The 23,346-nt window shown below is 40.2% G+C and overlaps 1 long non-coding RNA gene across 2 annotated transcripts; it reads left to right on the top strand.

Moving 5' to 3' along the window:
• Window positions 1-6,166: 6,166 nt before the first annotated feature.
• On the top strand, window positions 6,167-8,953 carry LOC116405518. Of its 2 annotated transcripts, XR_004218652.1 has the most exons (6): window positions 6,167-6,527; window positions 6,703-6,798; window positions 7,725-7,789; window positions 7,882-7,954; window positions 8,140-8,244; window positions 8,900-8,953. It is a non-coding gene; the product is annotated as an uncharacterized LOC116405518 (long non-coding RNA). The 2 variants fall into 2 exon arrangements; XR_004218651.1 differs by lacking the exon at window positions 8,900-8,953 and having other exon boundaries at window positions 6,170-6,527; window positions 8,140-8,245.
• The last annotated feature ends 14,393 nt before the right edge of the window (window positions 8,954-23,346 follow it).

Raw genomic sequence — 23,346 nt, 5'->3', positions numbered from 1 at the left:
CAATTGCACCTTAGTTTATATAATTAGGATAAAATATATAGTTCATATCCACACTATATAGAATATACCAATACATTTAGTTGTGCAATAGATTTAATAGGAGCATCAATTCTCTAACTTCGACCTCAGACTTACCAGAAAATCCTCCCTCGCTTACACTTAGGTGACAGAGAGGAAAACTTATATTACATGAATATCATAAGGAAATTAGCAATGCATAGATACAATAAATTTATTGTATCATATTGTTCTAGTCGCCTATGAGGTCGCTTAATTAAACTTAACACGACATATCCACGAACAAACGTTGCATTCACACAAACATGCATGGGTGATCAACAAGGGCTCAAGATTCAGCTTCAATCGGCGGTTGAGTGGTACTTGTCGCCACAACATGAACTGATGAACATCTTTCCCCTTGAAAATATGTATAACTGTGAGACATGTTTCTAATTTGAGTATAAGAAGAAAATATGGTTAAGTGTTTTAAAATTTTTGTTTTGGATAAAAGGAGGCAGAATTCACAATAAGAAGTTGACGTTTGAAACAATCTGCATAAAGGATTAAGTGATAAAATCTTATATGAAGTATAAGTTTTATGATTAAGAAGTTAGTTTGCGATGAAGTTTTGAGAAAAGAAGGACTTGCGGTAGGACCTATAAGTCTAAAACATTCACAAGAGAAAGAGTCTTCGCGAGAAAGTTAGGTAGTCTGCGAGAAGGGTTACGCGTTAAGACCTTTGAAAGTTATGTTAAGTGGTTAAAGTTATTCGTAGAATGGTTAGGCAAAAAGAAAAGTTTGGCGAGAAAGTGTTAAATCTAATTTGACAGAGGGTTAACGTGTAAGATTAAGAATTTAAGCATGGTTAAGATAAATCTTGATTTTACACGTGTAAAGTTTTAAGTAATAGTTGGTAATTGGACAAGGATTTGAGGATGACTAATCTAGGTTAAAGAGTAGTATAAATACTGGATTTAGTCATTAAGTAAGGGGGATTTTGGGAAATTTTGAAGGGTTGAAGTGTTGCCATTTTGGTTTCGTGAGAAGGCGACCGAGAAAGAAGAAGAAGAAGAGATTTTCGGTTCTAAGGCTAAGTATTTGTGAGTATTTCTTTCAAAGTAATCTTTTCTTTTAAAGTATTTATATGATTTCAAACTTGTTTTAAAATTTTTAAAGCATGATTATTATTATTGTTATTTAGATGATTATAAAATGGTTTTCAAACCATTAGTTGCTTCCTTTAAATGAGCTAACTATTCTTGCACATGAAGTTAAATGCAGTAATGTAGAAAAAGACTGCTTGAGCAACAAGGACGAATCAATATGTTCTTGGATGTTGTTGATGCAGTAGTCTAAACGTGAGGTAATGAGATCAATCGTAGACTAATTTGATGATATCCCGCCTTGAGATCAATCTTCGAAAATATATTCGCCCCATTAAGTTCATCAAACAATTCCTCTACTACTGGAATAGGAAACTTGTCTGGAACGGTCACACTATTCAACGCACGGTAATCTACACAAAACCGTCAACTACCATTTTTTTTTCACCAACAAGACCGGGCTCGAATATGGACTAGTACTAGGTTTTTATGCCAAATGCCATCATTTCATCAACCAATCTTTCCATCTCCTCCTTTTGCTGGTATGCATATCTATAAGGCCGAACATTGACTGGATTAGTCCCCTTCTTAAGATGTATATGATGTTCAATGGTACATTGTGTGGCAACTCTCCAGGCCAACCAAAAACATCTTCATTCTTAGCTAACACGGCTGGAATAGACTCATGAGTGGTAGGCACTTCATCAACCCATACATCGCTGCAAATGCCATTCCACCTTCCAAAGATCTACACTCAATCAGAAATCCTGATCAAGTTCTGTCCATGTCTTCATCATGTGCTTCAAACTCACCCTAGCCTTCGTATGACTCGGATCTCCCCCAATACAACCTTCTTCCCATTTTGTATGAATGTCAAAGTAAGTTTTCACCAATCTACTTCGGTTACTCCTAATGTATGTAGCCATTGCATACCAAGAATGACATCCACTCCCCCCAATTCCAATGGCAGAAAATTATCCACAACCTTCCATTCACCCAATAGCAGTTCCACTTGTTTACAAATTCCCTTCCCTTTTACAGCAGATTCAGACCCCAAAATAACCCCATAATCAGAAGTTTCCTGCAACTGCAACAACAATTGAGTTACTAACTTTTCATATATAAAATTATTGGTCGCGCCGCAATCTATCGATACTACTACTGACCTTTCTCTAATCATACCTTTAATTTTCATAGTTCCAGGGTTTGTTAATCCCACCACCGAATTTATTGACAATTCGATCACGGGTTCTTCTGGTTTAACAACTTCAGTCTCCTGTATTTCAGTTTCCACTTTTGAATCCTCTTCTTCAACTACTCTAGTTCTTCCCCATTTGCCCCAACAACTAAAACTCTAAGTTCCTTATGATCTTTCACGTTACACTTATGGCCCACAAAAAATCATTCCTCACAGCGAAAACAGAGACCTTTCTCACGTCTAGCCTGAAATTCAGCATCAGAAAGTCGTTTTAGTGGTCCTTCTCGTCGATTAGGTTCACCAGCCACTCCTCGAATTGTAATCATCCGCATTCGAACAATCCCTCCTACTTATTATCATTAGAAATCACAGGAATTTGAGGTTTAAAGGAAGCAGAAACCTGGAATTTTCCATCCGCTGCACGTTTGAAACTTGATTCTCCCATTATCACTTCTCGGTTCTCAATCTTTTGGGCCAACTTCATCATTTGAGCAAGCCCCATAGGTTCCCAACATTCCATGTCTGCCTTAATCCATGGTTTCAAACCATTCATAAATGTTTCTTCTAAGACAGCCTTTTGTAGAAAAGGCAATGGTGCTACTGATTTATCAAATAAATTCCAATATTCTTCCACTGTAATATCTTGCTTGATCTTTAAAAATCTTCCCAGAATTGATCCCTCACGACTCGATCGAAATCAAACAATAAGTCTCTTCTTTAAATCGTCCCAATTAACAAACGGTTCACGATCTTCATGAGATCTATACCAATTCAAAGCTGCTCCATCAAAACTAAGAATGGACACAATCATTTTCTCTGACTCACTCAGTTTGTGTATCTGAAAGTATCTCTCAGCCCTAAACAACCAAGAATCGTGATCATTTCCCACAAAAACTGGCATTTCAATTTTTTTAAATTTGCTTCGGTCGCCCGCAGAATCTTCACCCTCCAACTTGGTATGTTTTTCCTCAGATTTTCCTCCCATCATCGTCCAATCACTGACATCAACCATGCTGTCAACTCACTTGATGATCCTTCTAGTACTTCTTCCATCGTTGTCTTCCCTTTGATCATTCCTTCAATATATTTCAACAGTGTTTCTGGTTGCTGTTGTTGCTTCTCAGCCTGTACTCCTAACCTCTCAATACTCTTCGCCAAAGATGACATGTTTTCCTTGATTGTTGGCAGATCATGTAATTCTGCTCGAATGCCGGATATTTCTTGATCTACCATTTCCAACTTTTCCTCAATTCGCTTTTGAGCCATGATATAGAACTTCACAGATTCGATTTCTCCGATACCAAAATGATAGAACACCAAATAGTGTGTTCTACTAATTTATTAATCAGCCAAACATTTAGAAAAAACAGGTTCTAACACAGTCTTGAAAACAAAGTACTCGACAATTTGGAAGACAGAAATCCCTAAAAGAGTGAATATCACGCTTTGGAGAATGCGAAATGGACTATGAACTGTGCAGAAGTTTTGCAAATGAAACCTCCCTTTCTCAGTTTATCTCCTCATGTTTGTCCCTTGTGTTTGCATGCTTTAGAAGATTTACATCATATTTTCTTCTCCTGCTTACATGCAAAGAAGTGTTGGTTTGGCTTACTTGGCTATCTTCATTTGAATTGGGTTTTCGACTATAGATTTAGGAGAACGCGGTCCAGCTTATTTCATGTCCCATTCTCAAGAAGAAACCAAGATTGATTTGGTTAAATGCAGTAAAGGCCATTTTACCATAAATTTGGTTTGAACATAATCAACTAACATTTCAAAATAAAGCTTCCTCTTGGACAACTCGAGTCGAAATGGCTAGAATCAATGCTTCTACTTGATGCTCTCTTTCAAAAGACTTCAAAGATTTCTCCATACAAGATATAAGTCATAACTGGCCGACTTTCATTTTTAATTCTTAGTCCACTACTGTACTCTTATTTTATTTCTTTTGGATTTCTAGTGGTCTTAAATCTATGTTGTATAGTTATTGTGGTCACAGTTGTATGATCTATTCTAAACCTTGTCGTTGGTTTAGTCTTTTGGTTTAAGTCTCGATATGGTGAGAACGCTAAGTGGGTGTCAACCTAGATGAGATGTCCGAGTGCACTAGCTGATCCTAGGGCTTCTTTGTATTATCTTTTGTCTTGTCTACTCATTTTCAGCTTCATGAAGAGGCTCCTTTCCTATTTCAAAAAAAAAAAAAAAAAAGGTAAATGTGTGATTCTTATAAAGTAAATTATCCTACCGATTAAAAGTTTGAACTTAGACTATTCCAAGTGCTTCACCAAATCTTAAATATTTGAACCAACTGCACCAACTTTGCACAACACAACAATGTAAAACACATTAACTACTTTCTCTTCTATGCACATTATATATCAAATAAAAATATTAGAAGGGAAAAAATGGAAAAAAGACTGTGTTAAGAAAGATGGATGGAAACCTTATAATGATACATATTTTTACAAATCCAGATGTACGGGTGCTCGTGTGTGTTCAATAAAGTAAATAATAGAAAATTTTTCAAACAAAAACCAAGCATAATAAATTTCTATGACCATTAAGACATCCATATTCTTATCGCTTCTCTCCCACGTTTCACGAAGGCCCTCAGCCATCTGCCAGTTCCATTTGAATTATTTTTGATAAAGCCCATTAAAAAAAAAAAGTTCAAAATGCATGAAAAATGCACTTTGAGACCTAAAATGACAACCAAGTATGCAAGTGAAACAAACTTAGTCTTAAACAAGTCCCAAAATGGCAATCAAGTGGGTAAGGTCAACAAACTTAGTATCTCTTGATTTGAAATTTGAAAAATATTTGTAAGGTGTGATAAATTCAAAATCAAATCATTTTATGTTTATGTCGTTGAATTTAAAGAAATCAAATGATTATAAATCAACTTTTAAAAAATTAAAAATTTGTTTCTAGACATCCATATTCTTACCGATTAAAATTCAACTTACATATTTTCTTTTTTACTTGATATCTAAAATTTACATATACTTTAAAATTTATTTCTTCTCTTTTCATTTTTTTTCTCATATTTCATTTTTCAAGATTTAAATAGTTTTTTTTTTGTTTTATCTGTACTTTTTTTTATAGGTTATGAGTTATGAGCTTATAGTTTAGTCGTGTTAGGTCGTTTTGAAAATTCAAGTGATACTCCAAGGTTATTCTTGGAATATTCTTTTACATTATATTTGTTAAATCACTATTTAGTTTATTAAGAGCTTGATAAATAACCACTAAACTAAAACCATAGAGGATAATTGATAGACCATTAGTACATGTTCTATCACTAACTAACCGACGGTAAAACTTTGTTATATTTGTGAATATCTTCAGCAATTTTATCATTTAAGACAATTTTTCGTATAATATCGACATGAACATCGTAAGAAAACTCAAATTAAGTAAGTTAAATTAAAAAAAAAATTGTATGAATGTTTCGAGAACCATTAATTATAAATTCAACATTTTTGAATGAAAAATTGGATTGGTTTGTGGTGACGGCTAACATGCATGTCTAACAATTATTTTCAATTTCTAATACTTTCATCCATTGCCAAAGTTGGAAACTAATGTTCACAATTTTTTTATCTTATTAAATGAAATTTCACATTTCTTGAAAATTTTGGATTATAATTATTTGAAAAACAAAATATATATTTTTTGCTTTATCGTTACTGAAAATTTTATCTCAATTTTTGCAGTAAAATTTGATTTTTTAGTCTAAATTTTAAAAACAAAATATTTGTTTTAGTTATAAAGAAATTGTTTTGGATTTTAAATGGGTTTTATCACAAATAATTCAAATATATTTTAATCCCTCATCTCCCCTTCTCTCTCACTCACGTTTCAAAGTTCTTCCCCTACTTCTTCTCTAACGGCTATCTTTCTCTCTCTGCTTTCTCGTCCTCTCCCCTTCTCTCATCTTCTTCGTCTTCCTCAAAATCGCCGATTCACGGCCATCTTCTTCTCCTACCCCTAACAGCGCCGGATTTCTCAACTGTCGATCGAGTGACAATCATGCCTGCCTGCTTGACAAAGCCTTTTCGGTCTACCAATAAAGGAAAAACGATTGCTGGTGACACGAAAGCTGTGCTCAACGCTCTTTTTCCTATTCCACTGCACGTCGTGGTCTTTCCCTTGCTGGTTGGATGACTACTATGGACGAAGAGCACAACTACTTCCAGTCTCTGGTCGATAAGTACCCAAGGAAGGTAAATTCCAGCTGAGAAAGTCGAGAGCTCCTTAGTTGATCACAAATCCTTCCAAATTCTTTGTTCGTAGACTAATTTGAAATCCTTCCAATATGGATCCATGCTGTCTTTTATATCCATAAGATACCAATTAGATTGTGTTAATTATTGTTTATAAGAAAATATTTGTGTGCAGAGTTGCAGTGGGTAAATCTTAATGGCTGGCAGAAAATTGGTTCGGGATATATTACTCTCAAGACAAAGTATTTTCTATCAGTTTACTTCCCATGGGGTATTTGCTCTTCCTATGCTTTATCCTTATCGCATCTTTCTCCGCTGTAGTCTTCATAGGATGGATTTCTGTGGTGTAAATTTATTCATCTAGTTTGTTTGATTTATGGTTGCATTTAGGGAGAAGGTAAATTACATAAGCCACAGTAGTTATGGAAAAAATCTCCAATTTACAGCAAGTTAAAGAAAAAAGAAGAAGAGAAAAACAGCAGTTAAAAAAAACTGGGCATCTTGCTTCTTTCTTATTGAAAGTTCTGCCGTTTCTTTCAAGTCAAATTGACCATAAAATGCTCAAATGAGATTTTTCAATAGGAATATGTAAAAAAAAATATAATATGTAAAAGAATTTTTGTGAAACGTGGGAGAGAAGCGATAACATTATCCTTCAAAAAATTCAGGAGTAGTAAATATTTATGTGAAAGGACATATTATAAGCCACAGTAGTTATGGAAAACATCTCCAATTTACAGCAAGTTAAAGAAAAAAAAAGAAGTGAAAAACAGCAGTTAAAAAAAACTGGGCATCTTGCTTCTTTCTTATTGAAAGTTCTGCCGTTTCTTTCAAGTCAAATTGACCATAAAATGCTCAAATGAGACTCTTCAATAGGAATATGTAAAAAAAATATAATATGTAAAAGAACTTTTGTGAAACGTAGGAGAGAAGCGATAACATTATCCTTCAAAAAATTCAGGAGTAAATATTTATGTGAAAGGACATATTATTTGGCCATTTGACCTTATTTGGTTGGAAATGATAAACTACACATTATTGTTTGCTTCAGTTGTGATCTTGATTATGGGCTATTTGGTATTTTGCCTACAAACTGTATAGTTAATTATCTGTTAGCTTTTGTTTTCCTGTCACAACTTTATGTTTATGTGGCTAATTGTAGCCGAAAGTTTTATTTATCAATCTTATTTTTCACAGCATAAATGAAACTGTGTTTCAAGAACAAGGTGCTGCTACATCATTCAAGGAAATTCGTCGTAGAGGTCCGTAAGTTTTTTCCTTTGGAGATGTGATACTAACCTGTTTGAATAAAAGAATCTGACTTGGTCTTTTCCTCTTTAACATTATGGATTAGGTCTTTCTCTTTACCAGATTTCGTAGCTGAAGTTTATGAAGTAATCAAACCGGTGTTAACTTCTTATATAAAGGTTAGTGCTAACTGCTAAGCTTATTTCTAAGATGAAAGATGCTTTTATCCCCTCCCCAAAGAATATCATTACTATTTATGTTGTGTTTCTGCTAACTAATTCTTGCATAGCATCTGGTTTGATAATTAAAGTAAAGTTTCTGACATGGAGGTTTTCAAGTTGTAATATATATTTTTATGTTTTAGGTAGATTCCCAAACTTTGAAGAAACACTACAGTACTGAGGTAATTGAATGTTGTAAGGCAGAGCATCGGGCTTACCAGAGCCAAGGTATCTTCTTCGATAACAAGGTAAGGATAGTCTTGATACTACCTTTCTTTTGTTATTGAAGTTTATTGTTCCTTTTGTTGGGGGCTTGGTGGTTGTGCACCTATATTGATTTGTACTTCTGTCAATTAATTATAGTCATCCTCTCTTGTCTGAGTAATTATTGTCAACCATTTTGTTAGCAAAGGCTTCCCATGGATATTCAGTTTGTTGTGCTGCATGTCCACGATGATTTTCGTGATTTTAGTTCTAGATACATAAAAAGGGCCTTTGCATCACGACATGAATGACTATTTTTTAATATGAACCTACAATACCCCAAATGAATGCTGGATTAAATTAGATACAGGGCAGATAGAGAGTGAGATGGAGAGTGTTTGTGTGCTTTAGAGCCATCTGTCCCTAAAACATAGTTTCTTCCCCCCCCCCCATAAGAAGTAAGTTTATTGATGTATGTAATTTACAAAAGGTTTGGTGGAACACCTACAACAATCTTTTTGAACTTTTTGGTAGGTTATGAATTACGAACTTGTATTGAATATTTGTTAGGTCGTTTTAATAATTCAAGTGATGCTTAGAAAATGCAACCGAGCTTAAACAATTCTGCACATTTTACTAAAATTTTTAGTTTAACCTTTTTAATAAAATTCGATGGAAATTCTTGTTTTCTTTTTGTAGGAATAAAGGAAAATGAAATATAACCAAACTTGGGATCTTTGCAAGCAAGCTTCCATGAAGAAACTAGGTTACAAGGGGAGGTCTTCTGTTCTCCTTTTTCTTTTTTTCTTTCCATCCGTAGAATCTTGCTTAAAATGCTTTGAGGACAATGCAAATTTTTAAGTGGGGGGTGGGGTTGTAGCCTTGCACATTCCATGTCCTTTGGGAAATTTTCATTTTGCAAATTTTGCTAAAAATGTCAAAATTTAGAAACTTTTGCAATGCTCTATGCTTAGAATAAGTACCATGTCTACTTCGATTTTTAGCATAAAAAAGCATGTATGCCTAACCCATGAGAACGGAGCTCGGATTTGTGATTGTATTTGTTATTTGAATATGTTACATATGTTGAAAATGCATATATTGATAGCTTAGAAATGAGTAGAACACTTGCACATTCCATGTCCTTTGGGAAATTTTCATTTTGCAAATTTTGCTAAAAATGTCAAAATTTAGAAACTTTTGCAATGCTCTATGCTTAGAATAAGTACCATGTCTACTTCGATTTTTAGCATAAAAAAGCATGTATGCCTAACCCATGAGAACGGAGCTCGGATTTGTGATTGTATTTGTTATTTGAATATGTTACATATGTTGAAAATGCATATATTGATAGCTTAGAAATGAGTAGAACACTTGGTTCATTTTCTGAATATTGTGAATTATGTACATAATAATATGTGCGGTTGTCTTTTTTATCTCAATTTTAATCCCCTTTTTTGCCATATTCTAATGCCTTTTTTATATTAATTTTAAATCCCTCTTTTGGCCATAAACATTTGTATAAGATTGTTTGAAAGCAAAATATGATTGTTAGGTCAGGTAGAAAGCAAAGTCGGCAAGATCTTAGAGTTCTTCACCCAACATAACAGCCGATAAAAACAAAACAATACGACCAAGCTGCTAAGGGTTGCAAAACCCGACCCTGCCTAGTAGGTCCTTAGAGTTTTTCACCCAACATGGCAGCCTGTGAGAGGGAGCGAGAAAAAAAAGAGGGAGCCAAGCCAGCCGCTTAGGTCAAGTAAAACGCGCGCCAAGATCCCCCGGTTTCAGAATTTTCGTGGGGATCCTCTCCGCTTTTCTTGCCTAAGCAAAACCCGATCCCGCCTAGAGAGGTAGAGAGAAAAAAAAGAGGGAGCAAGGCCAGCCGCTTAGGTCAAGTAAAATGCGCGCTGAGATCCCCCGGTTTCAGAATTTTCGTGGGGATCCTCTCCGCTTTTCTTGCCTAAGCAAAACCCGATCCCGCCTAGAGAGGTAGAGAGAAAAAAAAGAGGGAGCCAAGCCAGCCGCTTAGGTCAAGTAAAATGCGCGCCGAGATCCCCCGGTTTCAGAATTTTCGTGGGGATCCTCTCCGCTTTTCTTGCCTAAGCAAAACCCGATCCCGCCTAGAGAGGTAGAGAGAAAAAAAAGAGGGAGCCAAGCCAGCCGCTTAGGTCGAGTAAAATGCGCGCCGAGATCCCCCGGTTTCAGAATTTTCGTGGGGATCCTCTCCGCTTTTCTTGCCTAAGCAAAAGACGACCCCCGCCTAGTAGGTACTTAGAGTTCTTCACCCAGCATGGCAGCCTGTGAGAGGGAGCGAGAAAAAAAAGAGGGAGCCAAGCCAGCCGCTTAGGTCAAGTAAAATGCGCGCCGAGATCCCCCGGTTTCAGAATTTTCGTGGGGATCCTCTCCGCTTTTCTTGCCTAAGCAAAACCCGATCCCGCCTAGAGAGGTAGAGAGAAAAAAAAGAGGGAGCCAAGCCAGCCGCTTAGGTCAAGTAAAATGCGCGCCGAGATCCCCCGGTTTCAGAATTTTCGTGGGGATCCTCTCCGCTTTTCTTGCCTAAGCAAAACCCGATCCCGCCTAGAGAGGTAGAGAGAAAAAAAAGAGGAGCCAAGCAGCCGCTTAGTCGAGTAAAATGCGCGCCGAGATCCCCCGGTTTCAGAATTTTCGTGGGGATCCTCTCCGCTTTTCTTGCCTAAGCAAAAGACGACCCCCGCCTAGTAGGTACTTAGAGTTCTTCACCCAGCGTGGCAGCCTGTGAGAGGGAGCGAGAAAAAAAAGAGGGAGCCAAGCCAGCCGCTTAGGTCAAGTAAAATGCGCGCCGAGATCCCCGGTTTCAGAATTTTCGTGGGGATCCTCTCCGCTTTTCTTGCCTAAGCAAAACCCGATCCCGCCTAGAGAGGTAGAGAGAAAAAAAAGAGGGAGCCAAGCCAGCCGCTTAGGTCAAGTAAAATGCGCGCCGAGATCCCCGGTTTCAGAATTTTCGTGGGGATCCTCTCCGCTTTTCTTGCCTAAGCAAAAACGACCCCCCGCCTAGTAGGTACTTAGAGTTCTTCACCCAGCATGGCAGCCTGTGAGAGGGAGCGAGAAAAAAAAGAGGGAGCCAAGCCAGCCGCTTAGGTCAAGTAAAAGGCGCGCCGAGATCTCCCGGTTTCAGAATTTTCGTGGGGATCCTCTCCGCTTTTCTTGCCTAAGCAAAACCCGATCCGCGCTAGAGAGGTAGAGAAAAAAAAGAGGGAGCCAAGCCAGCCGCTTAGGTCAAGTAAATGCGCGCCGAGATCCCCCGGTTTCAGAATTTTCGTGGGGATCCTCTCCGCTTTTCTTGCCTAAGCAAAACCCGATCCCGCCTAGAGAGGAAGAGAGAAAAAAAAGAGGGAGCCAAGCCAGCCGCTTAGGTCGAGTAAAATGCGCGCCGAGATCCCCCGGTTTCAGAATTTTCGTGGGGATCCTCTCCGCTTTTCTTGCCTAAGCAAAACCCGATCCCGCCTAGAGAGTAGAGAGAAAAAAAGAGGGAGCCAAGCCAGCCGCTTAGTCAAGTAAAATGCGCGCCGAGATCCCCGGTTTCAGAATTTCGTGGGGATCCTCTCCCTTTTCTTGCCTAAGCAAAAGACGACCCCCGCCTAGTAGGTACTTAGAGTTCTTCACCCAGCATGGCAGCCTGTGAGAGGGAGCGAGAAAAAAAAGAGGGAGCCAAGCCAGCCGCTTAGGTCAAGTAAAATGCGCGCCGAGATCCCCCGGTTTCAGAATTTTCGTGGGGATCCTCTCCGCTTTTCTTGCCTAAGCAAAAGACGACCCCCGCCTAGTAGGTACTTAGAGTTCTTCACCCAGCATGGCAGCCTATGAGAGGGAGCGAGAAAAAAAAGACGGAGCCAAGCCAGCCGCTTAGGTCAAGTAAAAGGCGCGCCGAGATCCCCCGGTTTCAGAATTTTCGTGGGGATCCTCTCCGCTTTTCTTGCCTAAGCAAAACCCGATCCCGCCTAGAGAGTAGAGAGAATAAAAAGAGCGGAGCCAAGCCAGCCGCTTAAGTCAAGTAAAATGCGCGCCGAGATCCCCCGGTTTCAGAATTTCGTGGGGATCCTCTCCGCTTTTCTTGCCTAAGCAAAAACCCGATCCGCCTAGAGAGGTAGAGAGAAAAAAAAGAGGGAGCCAAGCCAGCCGCTTAGGTCGAGTAAAAATGCGCGCCGAGATCCCCCGTTTTCAGAATTTTCGTGGGGATCCTCTCCGCTTTTCTTGCCTAAGCAAAAGACGACCCCCGCCTAGTAGGTACTTAGAGTTCTTCACCCAGCGTGGCAGCCTGTGAGAGGGAGCGAGAAAAAAAAGAGGGAGCCAAGCCAGCCGCTTAGGTCAAGTAAAATGCGCGCCGAGATCCCCCGGTTTCAGAATTTTCGTGGGGATCCTCTCCGCTTTTCTTGCCTAAGCAAAACCCGATCCCGCCTAGAGAGGTAGAGAAAAAAAAGAGGGAGCCAAGCCAGCCGCTTAGGTCAAGTAAAATGCGCGCCGAGATCCCCCGGTTTCAGAATTTTCGTGGGGATCCTCTCCGCTTTTCTTGCCTAAGCAAAACCCGATCCCGCCTAGAGAGGTAGAGAGAAAAAAAAGAGGGAGCCAAGCCAGCCGCTTAGGTCGAGTAAAATGCGCGCCGAGATCCCCCGGTTTCAGAATTTTCGTGGGGATCCTCTCCGCTTTTCTTGCCTAAGCAAAACCCGATCCCGCCTAGAGAGGTAGAGAGAAAAAAAAGAGTGAGCCAAGCCAGCCGCTTAGGTCAAGTAAAATGCGCGCCGAGATCCCCGGTTTCAGAATTTTCGTGGGGATCCTCTCCGCTTTTCTTGCCTAAGCAAAACCCGATCCGCCTAGAGAGGTAGATGAGAAAAAAAGAGGGGCCCAAGCCAGCCGCTTAGGTCGAGTAAAATGCGCGCCGAGATCCCCGGTTTCAGAATTTTCGTGGGGATCCTCTCCGCTTTTCTTGCCTAAGCAAAAGACGACCCCGCCTAGTAGGTACTTAGAGTTCTTCACCCAGCATGGCAGCCTGTGAGAGGGAGCGAGAAAAAAAAGAGGGAGCCAAGCCAGCCGCTTAGGTCAAGTAAAAGGCGCGCCGAGATCTCCCGGTTTTCAGAATTTTCGTGGGTCCTCTCCGCTTTTCTTGCCTAAGCAAAAACCCGATCCCGCCTAGAGAGGTAGACGAGAAAAAAAGAGGGAGCCAAGCCAGCCGCTTAGGTCAAGTAAAATGCGCGCCGAGATCCCCCGGTTTCAGAATTTTCGTGGGGATCCTCTCCGCTTTTCTTGCCTAAGCAAAAGACGACCCCCGCCTAGTAGGTACTTAGAGTTCTTCACCCAGCATGGCAGCCTGTGAGAGGGAGCGAGAAAAAGAAGAGGGAGCCAAGCCAGCCGCTTAGGTCAAGTAAAATGCGCGCCGAGATCCCCCGGTTTCAGAATTTTCGTGGGGATCCTCTCCGCTTTTCTTGCCTAAGCAAAAGTCGACCCCCGCCTAGTAGGTACTTAGAGTTCTTCACCCAGCATGGCAGCCTATGAGAGGGAGCGAGAAAAAAAAGAGGGAGCCAAGCCAGCCGCTAGGTCAAGTAAAAGGCGCGCCGAGATCCCCGGTTTCAGAATTTTCGTGGGGATCCTCTCCGCTTTTCTTGCCTAAGCAAAACCCGATCCCGCCTAGAGAGGTAGAGAGAAAAAAAAGAGGGAGCCAAGCCAGCCGCTTAGGTCAAGTAAAATGCGCGCCGAGATCCCCCGGTTTCAGAATTTTCGTGGGGATCCTCTCCGCTTTTCTTGCCTAAGCAAAACCCGATCCCGCCTAGAGAGGTAGAGAGAAAAAAAAGAGGGAGCCAAGCCAGCCGCTTAGGTCGAGTAAAAATGCGCGCCGAGATCCCCGGTTTCAGAATTTTCGTGGGGATCCTCTCCGCTTTTCTTGCCTAAGCAAAACCCGATCCCGCCTAGAGAGGTAGAGAGAAAAAAAAGAGGGCCAAGCCAGCCGCTTAGGTCAAGTAAAATGCGCGCCGAGATCCCCCGGTTTCAGAATTTTCGTGGGGATCCTCTCCGCTTTTCTTGCCTAAGCAAAACCCGATCCCGCCTAGAGAGGTAGAGAGAAAAAAAAGAGGGAGCCAAGCCAGTCGCTTAGGTCGAGTAAAATGCGCGCCGAGATCCCCCGGTTTCAGAATTTTCGTGGGGATCCTCTCCGCTTTTCTTGCCTAAGCAAAAGACGACCCCCGCCTAGTAGGTACTTAGAGTTCTTCACCCAGCGTGGCAGCCTGTGAGAGGGAGCGAGAAAAAAAAGAGGGAGCCAAGCCAGCCGCTTAGGTCAAGTAAATGCGCGCCGAGATCCCCGGTTTCAGAATTTTCGTGGGGATCCTCTCCGCTTTTCTTGCCTAAGCAAAACCCGATCCCGCCTAGAGAGGTAGAGAGAAAAAAAAGAGGGAGCCAAGCCAGCCGCTTAGGTCAAGTAAAATGCGCGCGCGAGATCCCCCGATTTCAGAATTTTCGTGGGGATCCTCTCCGCTTTTCTTGCCTAAGCAAAACCGATCCCGCCTAGAGAGGTAGAGAGAAAAAAAAGAGGGAGCCAAGCCAGCCGCTTAGGTCGAGTAAAATGCGCCGCGAGATCCCCGGTTTCAGAATTTTCGTGGGGATCCTCTCCGCTTTTCTTGCCTAAGCAAAACCCGATCCCGCCTAGAGAGGTAGAGAGAAAAAAAGAGGGAGCCAAGCCAGCCGCTTAGGTCAAGTAAAATGCGCGCCGAGATCCCCCGGTTTCAGAATTTTCGTGGGGATCCTCTCCGCTTTTCTTGCCTAAGCAAAACCCGATCCCGCCTAGAGAGGTAGAGAGAAAAAAAAGAGGGAGCCAAGCCAGCCGCTTAGGTCGAGTAAAATGCGCGCCGAGATCCCCGGTTTCAGAATTTTCGTGGGGATCCTCTCCGCTTTTCTTGCCTAAGCAAAACCCGATCCCGCCTAGAGAGGTAGAGAGAAAAAAAAGAGGGAGCCAAGCCAGCCGCTTAGGTCAAGTAAAATGCGCGCCGAGATCCCCCGGTTTCAGAATTTTCGTGGGGATCCTCTCCGCTTTTCTTGCCTAAGCAAAACCCGATCCCGCCTAGAGAGTAGAGAGAAAAAAAAGAGGGAGCCAAGCCAGCCGCTTAGGTCGAGTAAAATGCGCGCCGAGATCCCCGGTTTCAGAATTTTCGTGGGATCCTCTCCGCTTTTCTTGCCTAAGCAAAAGACGACCCCGCCTAGTAGGTACTTAGAGTCTTCACCCAGCATGGCAGCCTGTGAGAGGGAGCGAGAAAGAAAAGAGGGAGCCAAGCCAGCCGCTTAGGTCAAGTAAAATGCGCGCCGAGATCCCCCGGTTTCAGAATTTTCGTGGGGATCCTCTCCGCTTTTCTTGCCTAAGCAAAACCGGATCCCGCCTAAGAGGTAGAGAGAAAAAAAGAGGGAGCCAAGCCAGCCGCTTAGGTCGAGTAAAATGCGCGCCGAGATCCCCCGGTTTCAGAATTTTCGTGGGGATCCTCTCCGCTTTTCTTGCCTAAGCAAAAGACGACCCCCGCCTAGTAGGTACTTAGAGTTCTTCACCCAGCATGGCAGCCTGTGAGAGGGAGCGAGAAAGAAAAGAGGGAGCCAAGCCAGCCGCTTAGGTCAAGTAAAATGCGCGCCGAGATCCCCCGGTTTCAGAATTTTCGTGGGGATCCTCTCCGCTTTCTTGCCTAAGCAAAACCGGATCCCGCCTAGAGAGGTAGAGAGAAAAAAAAAGAGGGAGCCAAGCCAGCCGCTTAGGTCGAGTAAAATGCGCGCCGAGATCCCCCGGTTTCAGAATTTTCGTGGGGATCCTCTCCGCTTTTCTTGCCTAAGCAAAAGACGACCCCCGCCTAGTAGGTACTTAGAGTTCTTCACCCAGCATGCAGCTGTGAGAGGGAGCGAGAAAAAAAAGAGGAGCCAAGCCAGCGCTTAGTCAAGTAAAATGCGCGCCGAGTACCCCGGTTTCAGAATTTCGTGGGATCCTCTCCGCTTTCTTGCCTAAGCAAAAGACGACCCCCGCCTAGTAGGTACTTAGAGTTCTTCACCCAGCATGGCAGCCTGTGAGAGGGAGCGAGAAAAAAAAGAGGGAGCCAAGCCAGCCGCTTAGGTCAAGTAAAATGCGCGCCGAGATCCCCCGGTTTCAGAATTTTCGTGGGGATCCTCTCCGCTTTTCTTGCCTAAGCAAAACCCGATCCCGCCTAGAGAGGTAGAGAGAAAAAAAAGAGGGAGCCAAGCCAGCCGCTTAGGTCGAGTAAAATGCGCGCCGAGATCCCCCGGTTTCAGAATTTTCGTGGGGATCCTCTCCGCTTTTCTTGCCTAAGCAAAAGACGACCCCCGCCTAGTAGGTACTTAGAGTTCTTCACCCAGCATGGCAGCCTGTGAGTGGGAGCGAGAAAAAAAAGAGGGAGCCAAGCCAGCCGCTTAGGTCAAGTAAAATGTGCGCCGAGATCCCCTGGTTTCAGAATTTTCGTAGGGATCCTCTCCGCTTTTCTTGCCTAAGCAAAAGACGACCCCGCCTAGTAGGTACTTAGAGTTCTTCCCCCAGCATGGCAGCCTGTGAGAGGGAGCGAGAAAAAAAAGAGGGAGCCAAGCCAGCCGCTTAGGTCAAGTAAAATGCGCGCCGAGATCCCCCGGTTTAGAATTTTCGTGGGGATCCTCTCCGCTTTTCTTGCCTAAGCAAAACCCGATCCCGCCAAGAGAGGTAGAGAGAAAAAAAAGAGAGCCAAGCCAGCCGCTTAGGTCAAGTAAAATGCGCGCCGAGATCCCCCGGTTTCAGAATTTTCGTGGGATCCTCTCCGCTTTTCTTGCCTAAGCAAAACCCGACCCCCGCCTAGTAGGTACTTAGAGTTCTTCACCCAGCATGGCAGCCTGTAGAGAGGGAGGGAGAAAAAAAAGAGGGAGTCAAGCCAGCTGCTTAGGTTAAGTAAAATGCGCGTCGAGATTGCCTGGTATTAGAGCTTGCATGGGCAACCTCTCCGCTTTAGATGGAATTTGATGAAATGCTTATGTCGAAAGTAGGCATTTCTCTACAGAGTCCTAATGGTCATAGAAATTTATTATGGTTTGTATTTATTTTACTTTGTTGTCAGGAATCAACTTCTTTTCTGATTTGTATGTTTATGTATATGTTGCATCTCTTTCTTGTTACCATGTTGTATTTCATTGTACTCAATAGTCTGATTTGCATTTTTTATTGGCTACATGTGTTTTACTAATAAGAATTTGTTTTCTCATTTGTTTATTTGTGTTAATAAGTGTTCGTGTAATTGCAATTTTGTTCTTGAAGATATTTTGCTTGAATCAAGTTAGTTCTTTCTATAAGGATCATTTTCTTGTAAGGTTAGAACTTCTTGTCCAATTTTTCCAACTCACATTTCAACTTGTAACAGGTGAATCCCTTCTAAATAAGAGCTTAAAAAGAAAAACCAATTGGAACCTTTAACCATAAAATCAAGGTACTGCATCTTATTTGCAATGAATTGTTATAATTTCTTCCAACACTATGAAACATTTATGTTATAGTTTTATTATTGTAAACACCTTTGCTAAACATCAGTGTAATTTCCAAACACAACTCTGCCAAAGTTCCCAAGATAGTTCTATAGCAATGTTCCATAGGCTATCTTGCAAGTGATGTGGAACTCCTTTGCTTTTTTGAATAGTAAGCTGGCCTTCCTCTTTTGTTATGCTTTGTTTTGTTCTTAATACTTGCTTTTATCTTTGCCTATTTCATTCCTAGTTGATATATTACATAGTCCTCTTAAATCTACATTCTTTTTCTGTTTTATGATTCGCTTGATTTTAATGACTAACTTTGGCGAAATAATGTTGAACTATATTGCATGTTTTGCATCTAAACCTCAATTGAAAAGGTTTGTTATCTGTATCATTATAAGGTTTCCATCCATCTTTCTTAGGCCATCAATGAAGTTTTTGCTTAGATCTATCTTAGTTCGGCCTCTTTAAAATGTTACTCCATACAAGGAAGATCAAAAGTTGTGATTACAAAGTGTAGATTTGTATTGTATAGTTGCCTTAGTTATTTTTTTAATTATTCTTTTTAGACGTTATTTCCTTTTATAATTAGTTCTCTTTAGTTAGAATTTCTATTAAATTATACTTACCTATTATCAAGTCATTTTTCATTAATAAGAGAAAATGGAGTTTTTCTCAAATAACAAAAAGTGATTATTTAAGATACTATGCTAAAGGGAACACATCCAATTACCATGTTGAGAATATTATCTTTGCCTATTGAAGGTCTTGGATTCTTGGTCAACTTTGAATGCAAATTTTTCTTAGTTGATTATTAAATATCAGGGTAAAAAGATCTTATATTGTAATGTTGTTTTGCTTCACTTGCATCATACACTAAAACACAAGATTAAAAAAAAAGTTATATTTAGACTTTTGTATGGTAGATTAGGTGTTCTCTTTGAATTGGTGTTGGTATTGGCTTTCTAATTATGATATGATTTTGGGAGCCTTTGAATTATGTTCTTCAAACCTTCTCTCTTCGATTGAAGCTTATTATATTTTATCGTTGTTAGTATGTTCTTTTTTTCCATTTTTTCCCTTGTAATATTTTATTTGATATATAATGTGCATAAAAGAGAAAGTAGTTAATGTGTTTTACATTGCTGTGTTGTGCAAAGTTGGTGCTGTTGGTTCAAATATTTAAGATTTGGTGAAGCACTTGGAATAGTCTAAGTTCAAACTTTTAATCTGTAGGATAATTTACTTTATAAGAATCACACATTTACCTTTTTTTTCTTTTTTGAAGTAGGAAAGGAGCCTCTTCGTTAAGCTGAAAATGAATAGACAAGACAAAAGGTAATACAAAGAAAGCCCTAGGATCAGTGAGTGCACTCGGGCATCTCATCTATGTTGACACCTACTTAGCATTCTCACCATATCGAGACTTAAACCAAAAGACTAAACCAACGACAAAGTTTAGAATAGATCATACAAACTGCCAATAACTATACAACATAGATTTAAGACCACTAGAAATCCAAAAAGAAATAAAATAAGAGTACAGTAGTGGACTAAGAATTAAAAATGAAAGTCGGCCAATTATGACTTATATCTTGTATGGAGAAATCTTTGAAGTCTTTTGAAAGAGAGCATCAAGAAGAAGCATTGATTCTAGCCATTTCGACTCGAGTTGTCCAAGAGGAAGCTTTATTTTGAAATGTTAGTTGATTATGTTCAAACCAAATTTATGGTAAAATGGCCTTTACTGCATTTAACCAAATCAATCTTGGTTTCTTCTTGAGAATGGGACATGAAATAAGCTGGACCGCGTTCTCCTAAATCTATAGTCGAAAAACCCAATTCAAATGAAGATAGCCAAGTAAGTCAAACCAACACTTCTTTTCATGTAAGCAGGAGAAGAGAATATTGATGTAAATCTTCTAAAAGCATGCAAAACACAAGGGACAAATATGAGGAGATAAACTGTGAGAGGAAGGTTTCATTTGCAAAAACTTCTGCACAGTTCATAGTCCATTTCGCTTTCTCCAAAGCGCGATATTCACTCTTCTAGGGCTTTTTGTCTTCCAAATTGTCGAGTATAAATGTTTTTTCAATTGGGGAGGCAATGGAGAGGATGGTTGACTAATGAATGAACCAAAAACTTCCCATTTGATTCTGATTTCTAGATTCTTTTATTTTGGGAGACTTGAAATTCATCTATTTCTTCAACTTTTAGAAGTCTCCTGAAATTTAGAGCCCATGAAGTAGTGGAAGAGTCCCAAAACTCCTTTACATCTCCATTATTAGAGTTCAAAGACAATCTAAACGATCTTGAAAAGAAACAACATCTGCCCAAAAATCATTCCAAAATGCTATTCTTCAACCATCACCGAACTTGAACAATGCCTAGGAATCCACTTGCGAAGCTAGCATCTCGAAATGCTAATCCAGGGACTATGGAGACTGCAAGTGACAATTCCTTTAGTATGCTGTCAGCATTCTAACACACTTTCTAATAAAACACCCAACAATGGCTAAACAGAGAGAGCACCCTGTGATTCTTTATTTATGTATATAGCCAAAAGATACAGCTACAATATGAAATGAAAGTAAGAACAGTAAATAACAAGAGCATACCAGCATCCTTTACAAGAAGGATACCCCCTCCCCTTTACGGCTGCTGCCGCCTCTCTTTTCCCTAAGGATAACAAAAAAGATACCTATCCCTATTTCCCAATCATTCTATTTATACTCACCCTCAAATTCCTACCCAGTGGGACCCACCTGCACATTCTCTTACTTTCCACTCATTACTTGTTGGTGAATTTCCCTTCTTACCCTTCCTAACATACGTATGTATGAATGGGGGTCTCACATATGCCATCCAAATTAACTTTCTCCATGGATACTCTTCACCACTTTAGCCCAAAGGGAATTCTTTTCATTTATAAATCTCCATCCCCATTTAGCAAGAAGGTTGCATTTTTTTAACGTTGCACCATCGACGCCGAGTCCACCATCCTCTTGCGAACAAGACACCACCTTCCAATTAATCACTATATGAATCATCTTTTCTGGCATTAAGAATATAGACATATAGTGTGTAGGTATATGTGAAAAAACCAACTTACAAAGTGTGGCCCAACCTCCACTAAAGAGACAATATCTTTTCCACTTATCTAGTTTAACTTGGATTTTATCTATTTCTTGAAATTACATAAGGAGTAGAGAGAGGGCTCCAAGCCGAAGTAGTTATGGAAAACATCTCCAATTTACAGCAAGTTAAAGCAAAAAAAAAAAAAAAACAGCAGTTCAAAAAAACTGGGCATCTTGCTTCCTTCTAATTGAAAGTTCTGTTGTTTCTGTCAAGTCAAATTGACCACAAAATGCTCAAATGAGATTCTTCAATAGGAATATGTAAAAAAAAGAAATAATACGTAAAAGAATTTTCAATGTTTAATATAATATGTAAAATAATTTTCTTATATTGGAATTGGCAGATGGCTGAGGGCCTTCGTGAAACGTGGGAGAGAAGCGATAACATTATCGTTCAAAAAATTCAGGAGTAAGTATTTATGTGAAAGGCCATATTATTTGGCCATTTGACCTTATTTATGATTGAATTATTTGGTTGGAAATGATAAACTACAAATTATTGTCTACTTGAGTTGTGATCTTGATTAAGGGCTATTTGGTATTTTGCCTACAAACTGTATAGTTAGTTATCTGTTAGCTTTTGTTTTCCTGTAACAGCTTTATGTTTCTGTGGCTAATTGTAGCCAAAAGTTTTATTTATCGATCTTATTTTTCACACCATAAATGAAACCGTGTTTCAAGCATCAAATGCTGCTACATCATTCAAGGAAATTCGTCGTAGAGATCCGTAAGTTTTTTCCTTTGGAGCTGTGATACTAACCTGTTTGAATAAAGGAATCTGACTTGGTCTTTTCGTCTTTAAGCAAAGGGAGGTGGATCAAGTCTTTGCCAACAAGGAAACCTTCAAACTGGCTGTTAATATGAAGCTTGTTTATGATTTCTCCTAAAACCTCACTTACTAGGAGGAATAAAAAGGGGGAGAGGGGTCCCTTGGCGGATACCTCAAGATGCTGTTGTCCGGCCTCTAGGCTTACCATTGATGAAGACCGAATACTTTGGATTTTTTGGGCAGCTCATTATCCATGATATCCATTTGGAACTAAACTTTTTCAAAGATAAATTTTTTTCTAAAAAGTTCCAATTCACCCTATCAAAGGCTTTTTCCAAGTCAAGTTTTAAAATCCATCCTTTTTTCCGTTTTGCCCTATAATCTTCCACGGCCTCGTTAGCAATTAATATTGGGTCAAGAATTTTCCTACCTTCAATAAAGGCGCTTTGAGTGGGGCTTATAATTGCATCCATAACTTGTTTTAGACGTTCAGATAAAACCTTTGCAACGACCTTGTATGCTAACGTAGTAAGGCTGATTGGACGGAAATCCTTGACTAGAGTCACATTCTCTTTTTTCTGCACTAAACAAATGAAGTTTTCTTGGATGCAAGCATTTAATCTTCCATTTCTGTGGAAATCAGACATTAGTGATTTGAAGATATCCTTGAAAATAGACCATTGGGCGATTAGGAACTTCACTGTGAAGCCATCCGGGCCCGGAGCTTTGTTGTTGCCAAGTGCCTTTAATGCCTTAAAGATCTCCTCCACTGAAAATTGGGTAACAAGAGCCTCATTCTGAATTGAGGAAACACAAGACCAATTACTGTTAATAGGGATGAAGCTGTCCCCCGGAATTCTGGTATAAAGTGACTCAAAAAATTCCAGCACAATCCTTTCAATGTCGCCGAATGAAGTCGAGACAATCCCATCATCATCTTTTAATTCAGTTATGAGGTTCCTTCTTTTTTTCGCATTTAGAAAGCGGTGGAAGAAGCCCGTATTCTCATCACCCAAAGAAAGCCAATTGAGTTTACTCTTCTGAATAAAATTACGCTCTTCATTTTGATAAATACTAAGTAATTCCGCTTGCAAAGCAGCTCTAGAATTCAACTCTTCTTGATTTAATCCAATCAACTCAGCCACAGAATCATATTTTTCTAATTTTGACATCAAGGATTTCTCTTTTTTTTTTTTACCTTAGCTTGCGCAGCAATATTCCAAGCTTTTACTGCCAATTTAACTGATCTCAACTGCTCATGAAGAATGAAACCAGCCCATCCCTGGAAGTTAGAGTTGCTCACTGTTTCAACAATAATCTGATTAGAATCACTGGACACCAACCAGCTGTTACAAAACCGAAAAGGAGAGGAACCCCAAAGAAAAGAACCAGCCTCCAAGAATAAAGGAAAGTGATCCGAGAAGATGCGTGCTTTTCGAGAAACCCGAGAATTTTCAAAACAAACATCCCACATCTGATTTATGAAGAATCTGTCTAATAATGATCTTCAAGGAGAATTACCGTCTCTAGACCAAGTGAACCTTCCGTTTTGCAATGGAATTTCCATGAGAGAAACCATCAATAAACTTATTGAATAATGACATTCCTCTAGTACTTCTGCCAAAAGGAAATCTTTCCCGGGCCCAACGAGTGATATTAAAATCCCCACCTATGCACCAGGCCACGGACGAACAATCAGCCAAGGAAGACAATTCGGGCCAAACCAATTTCCTTTCTCTGCAAC

The sequence above is a fragment of the Cucumis sativus genome, unplaced genomic scaffold, assembly GCF_000004075.3.
Source record: "Cucumis sativus cultivar 9930 unplaced genomic scaffold, Cucumber_9930_V3 scaffold114, whole genome shotgun sequence".
Lineage (NCBI taxonomy): Eukaryota > Viridiplantae > Streptophyta > Magnoliopsida > Cucurbitales > Cucurbitaceae > Cucumis > Cucumis sativus.
Note: the sequence above shows the minus strand (reverse complement) of the source record. Positions and strands in the feature narration are given on the sequence as shown.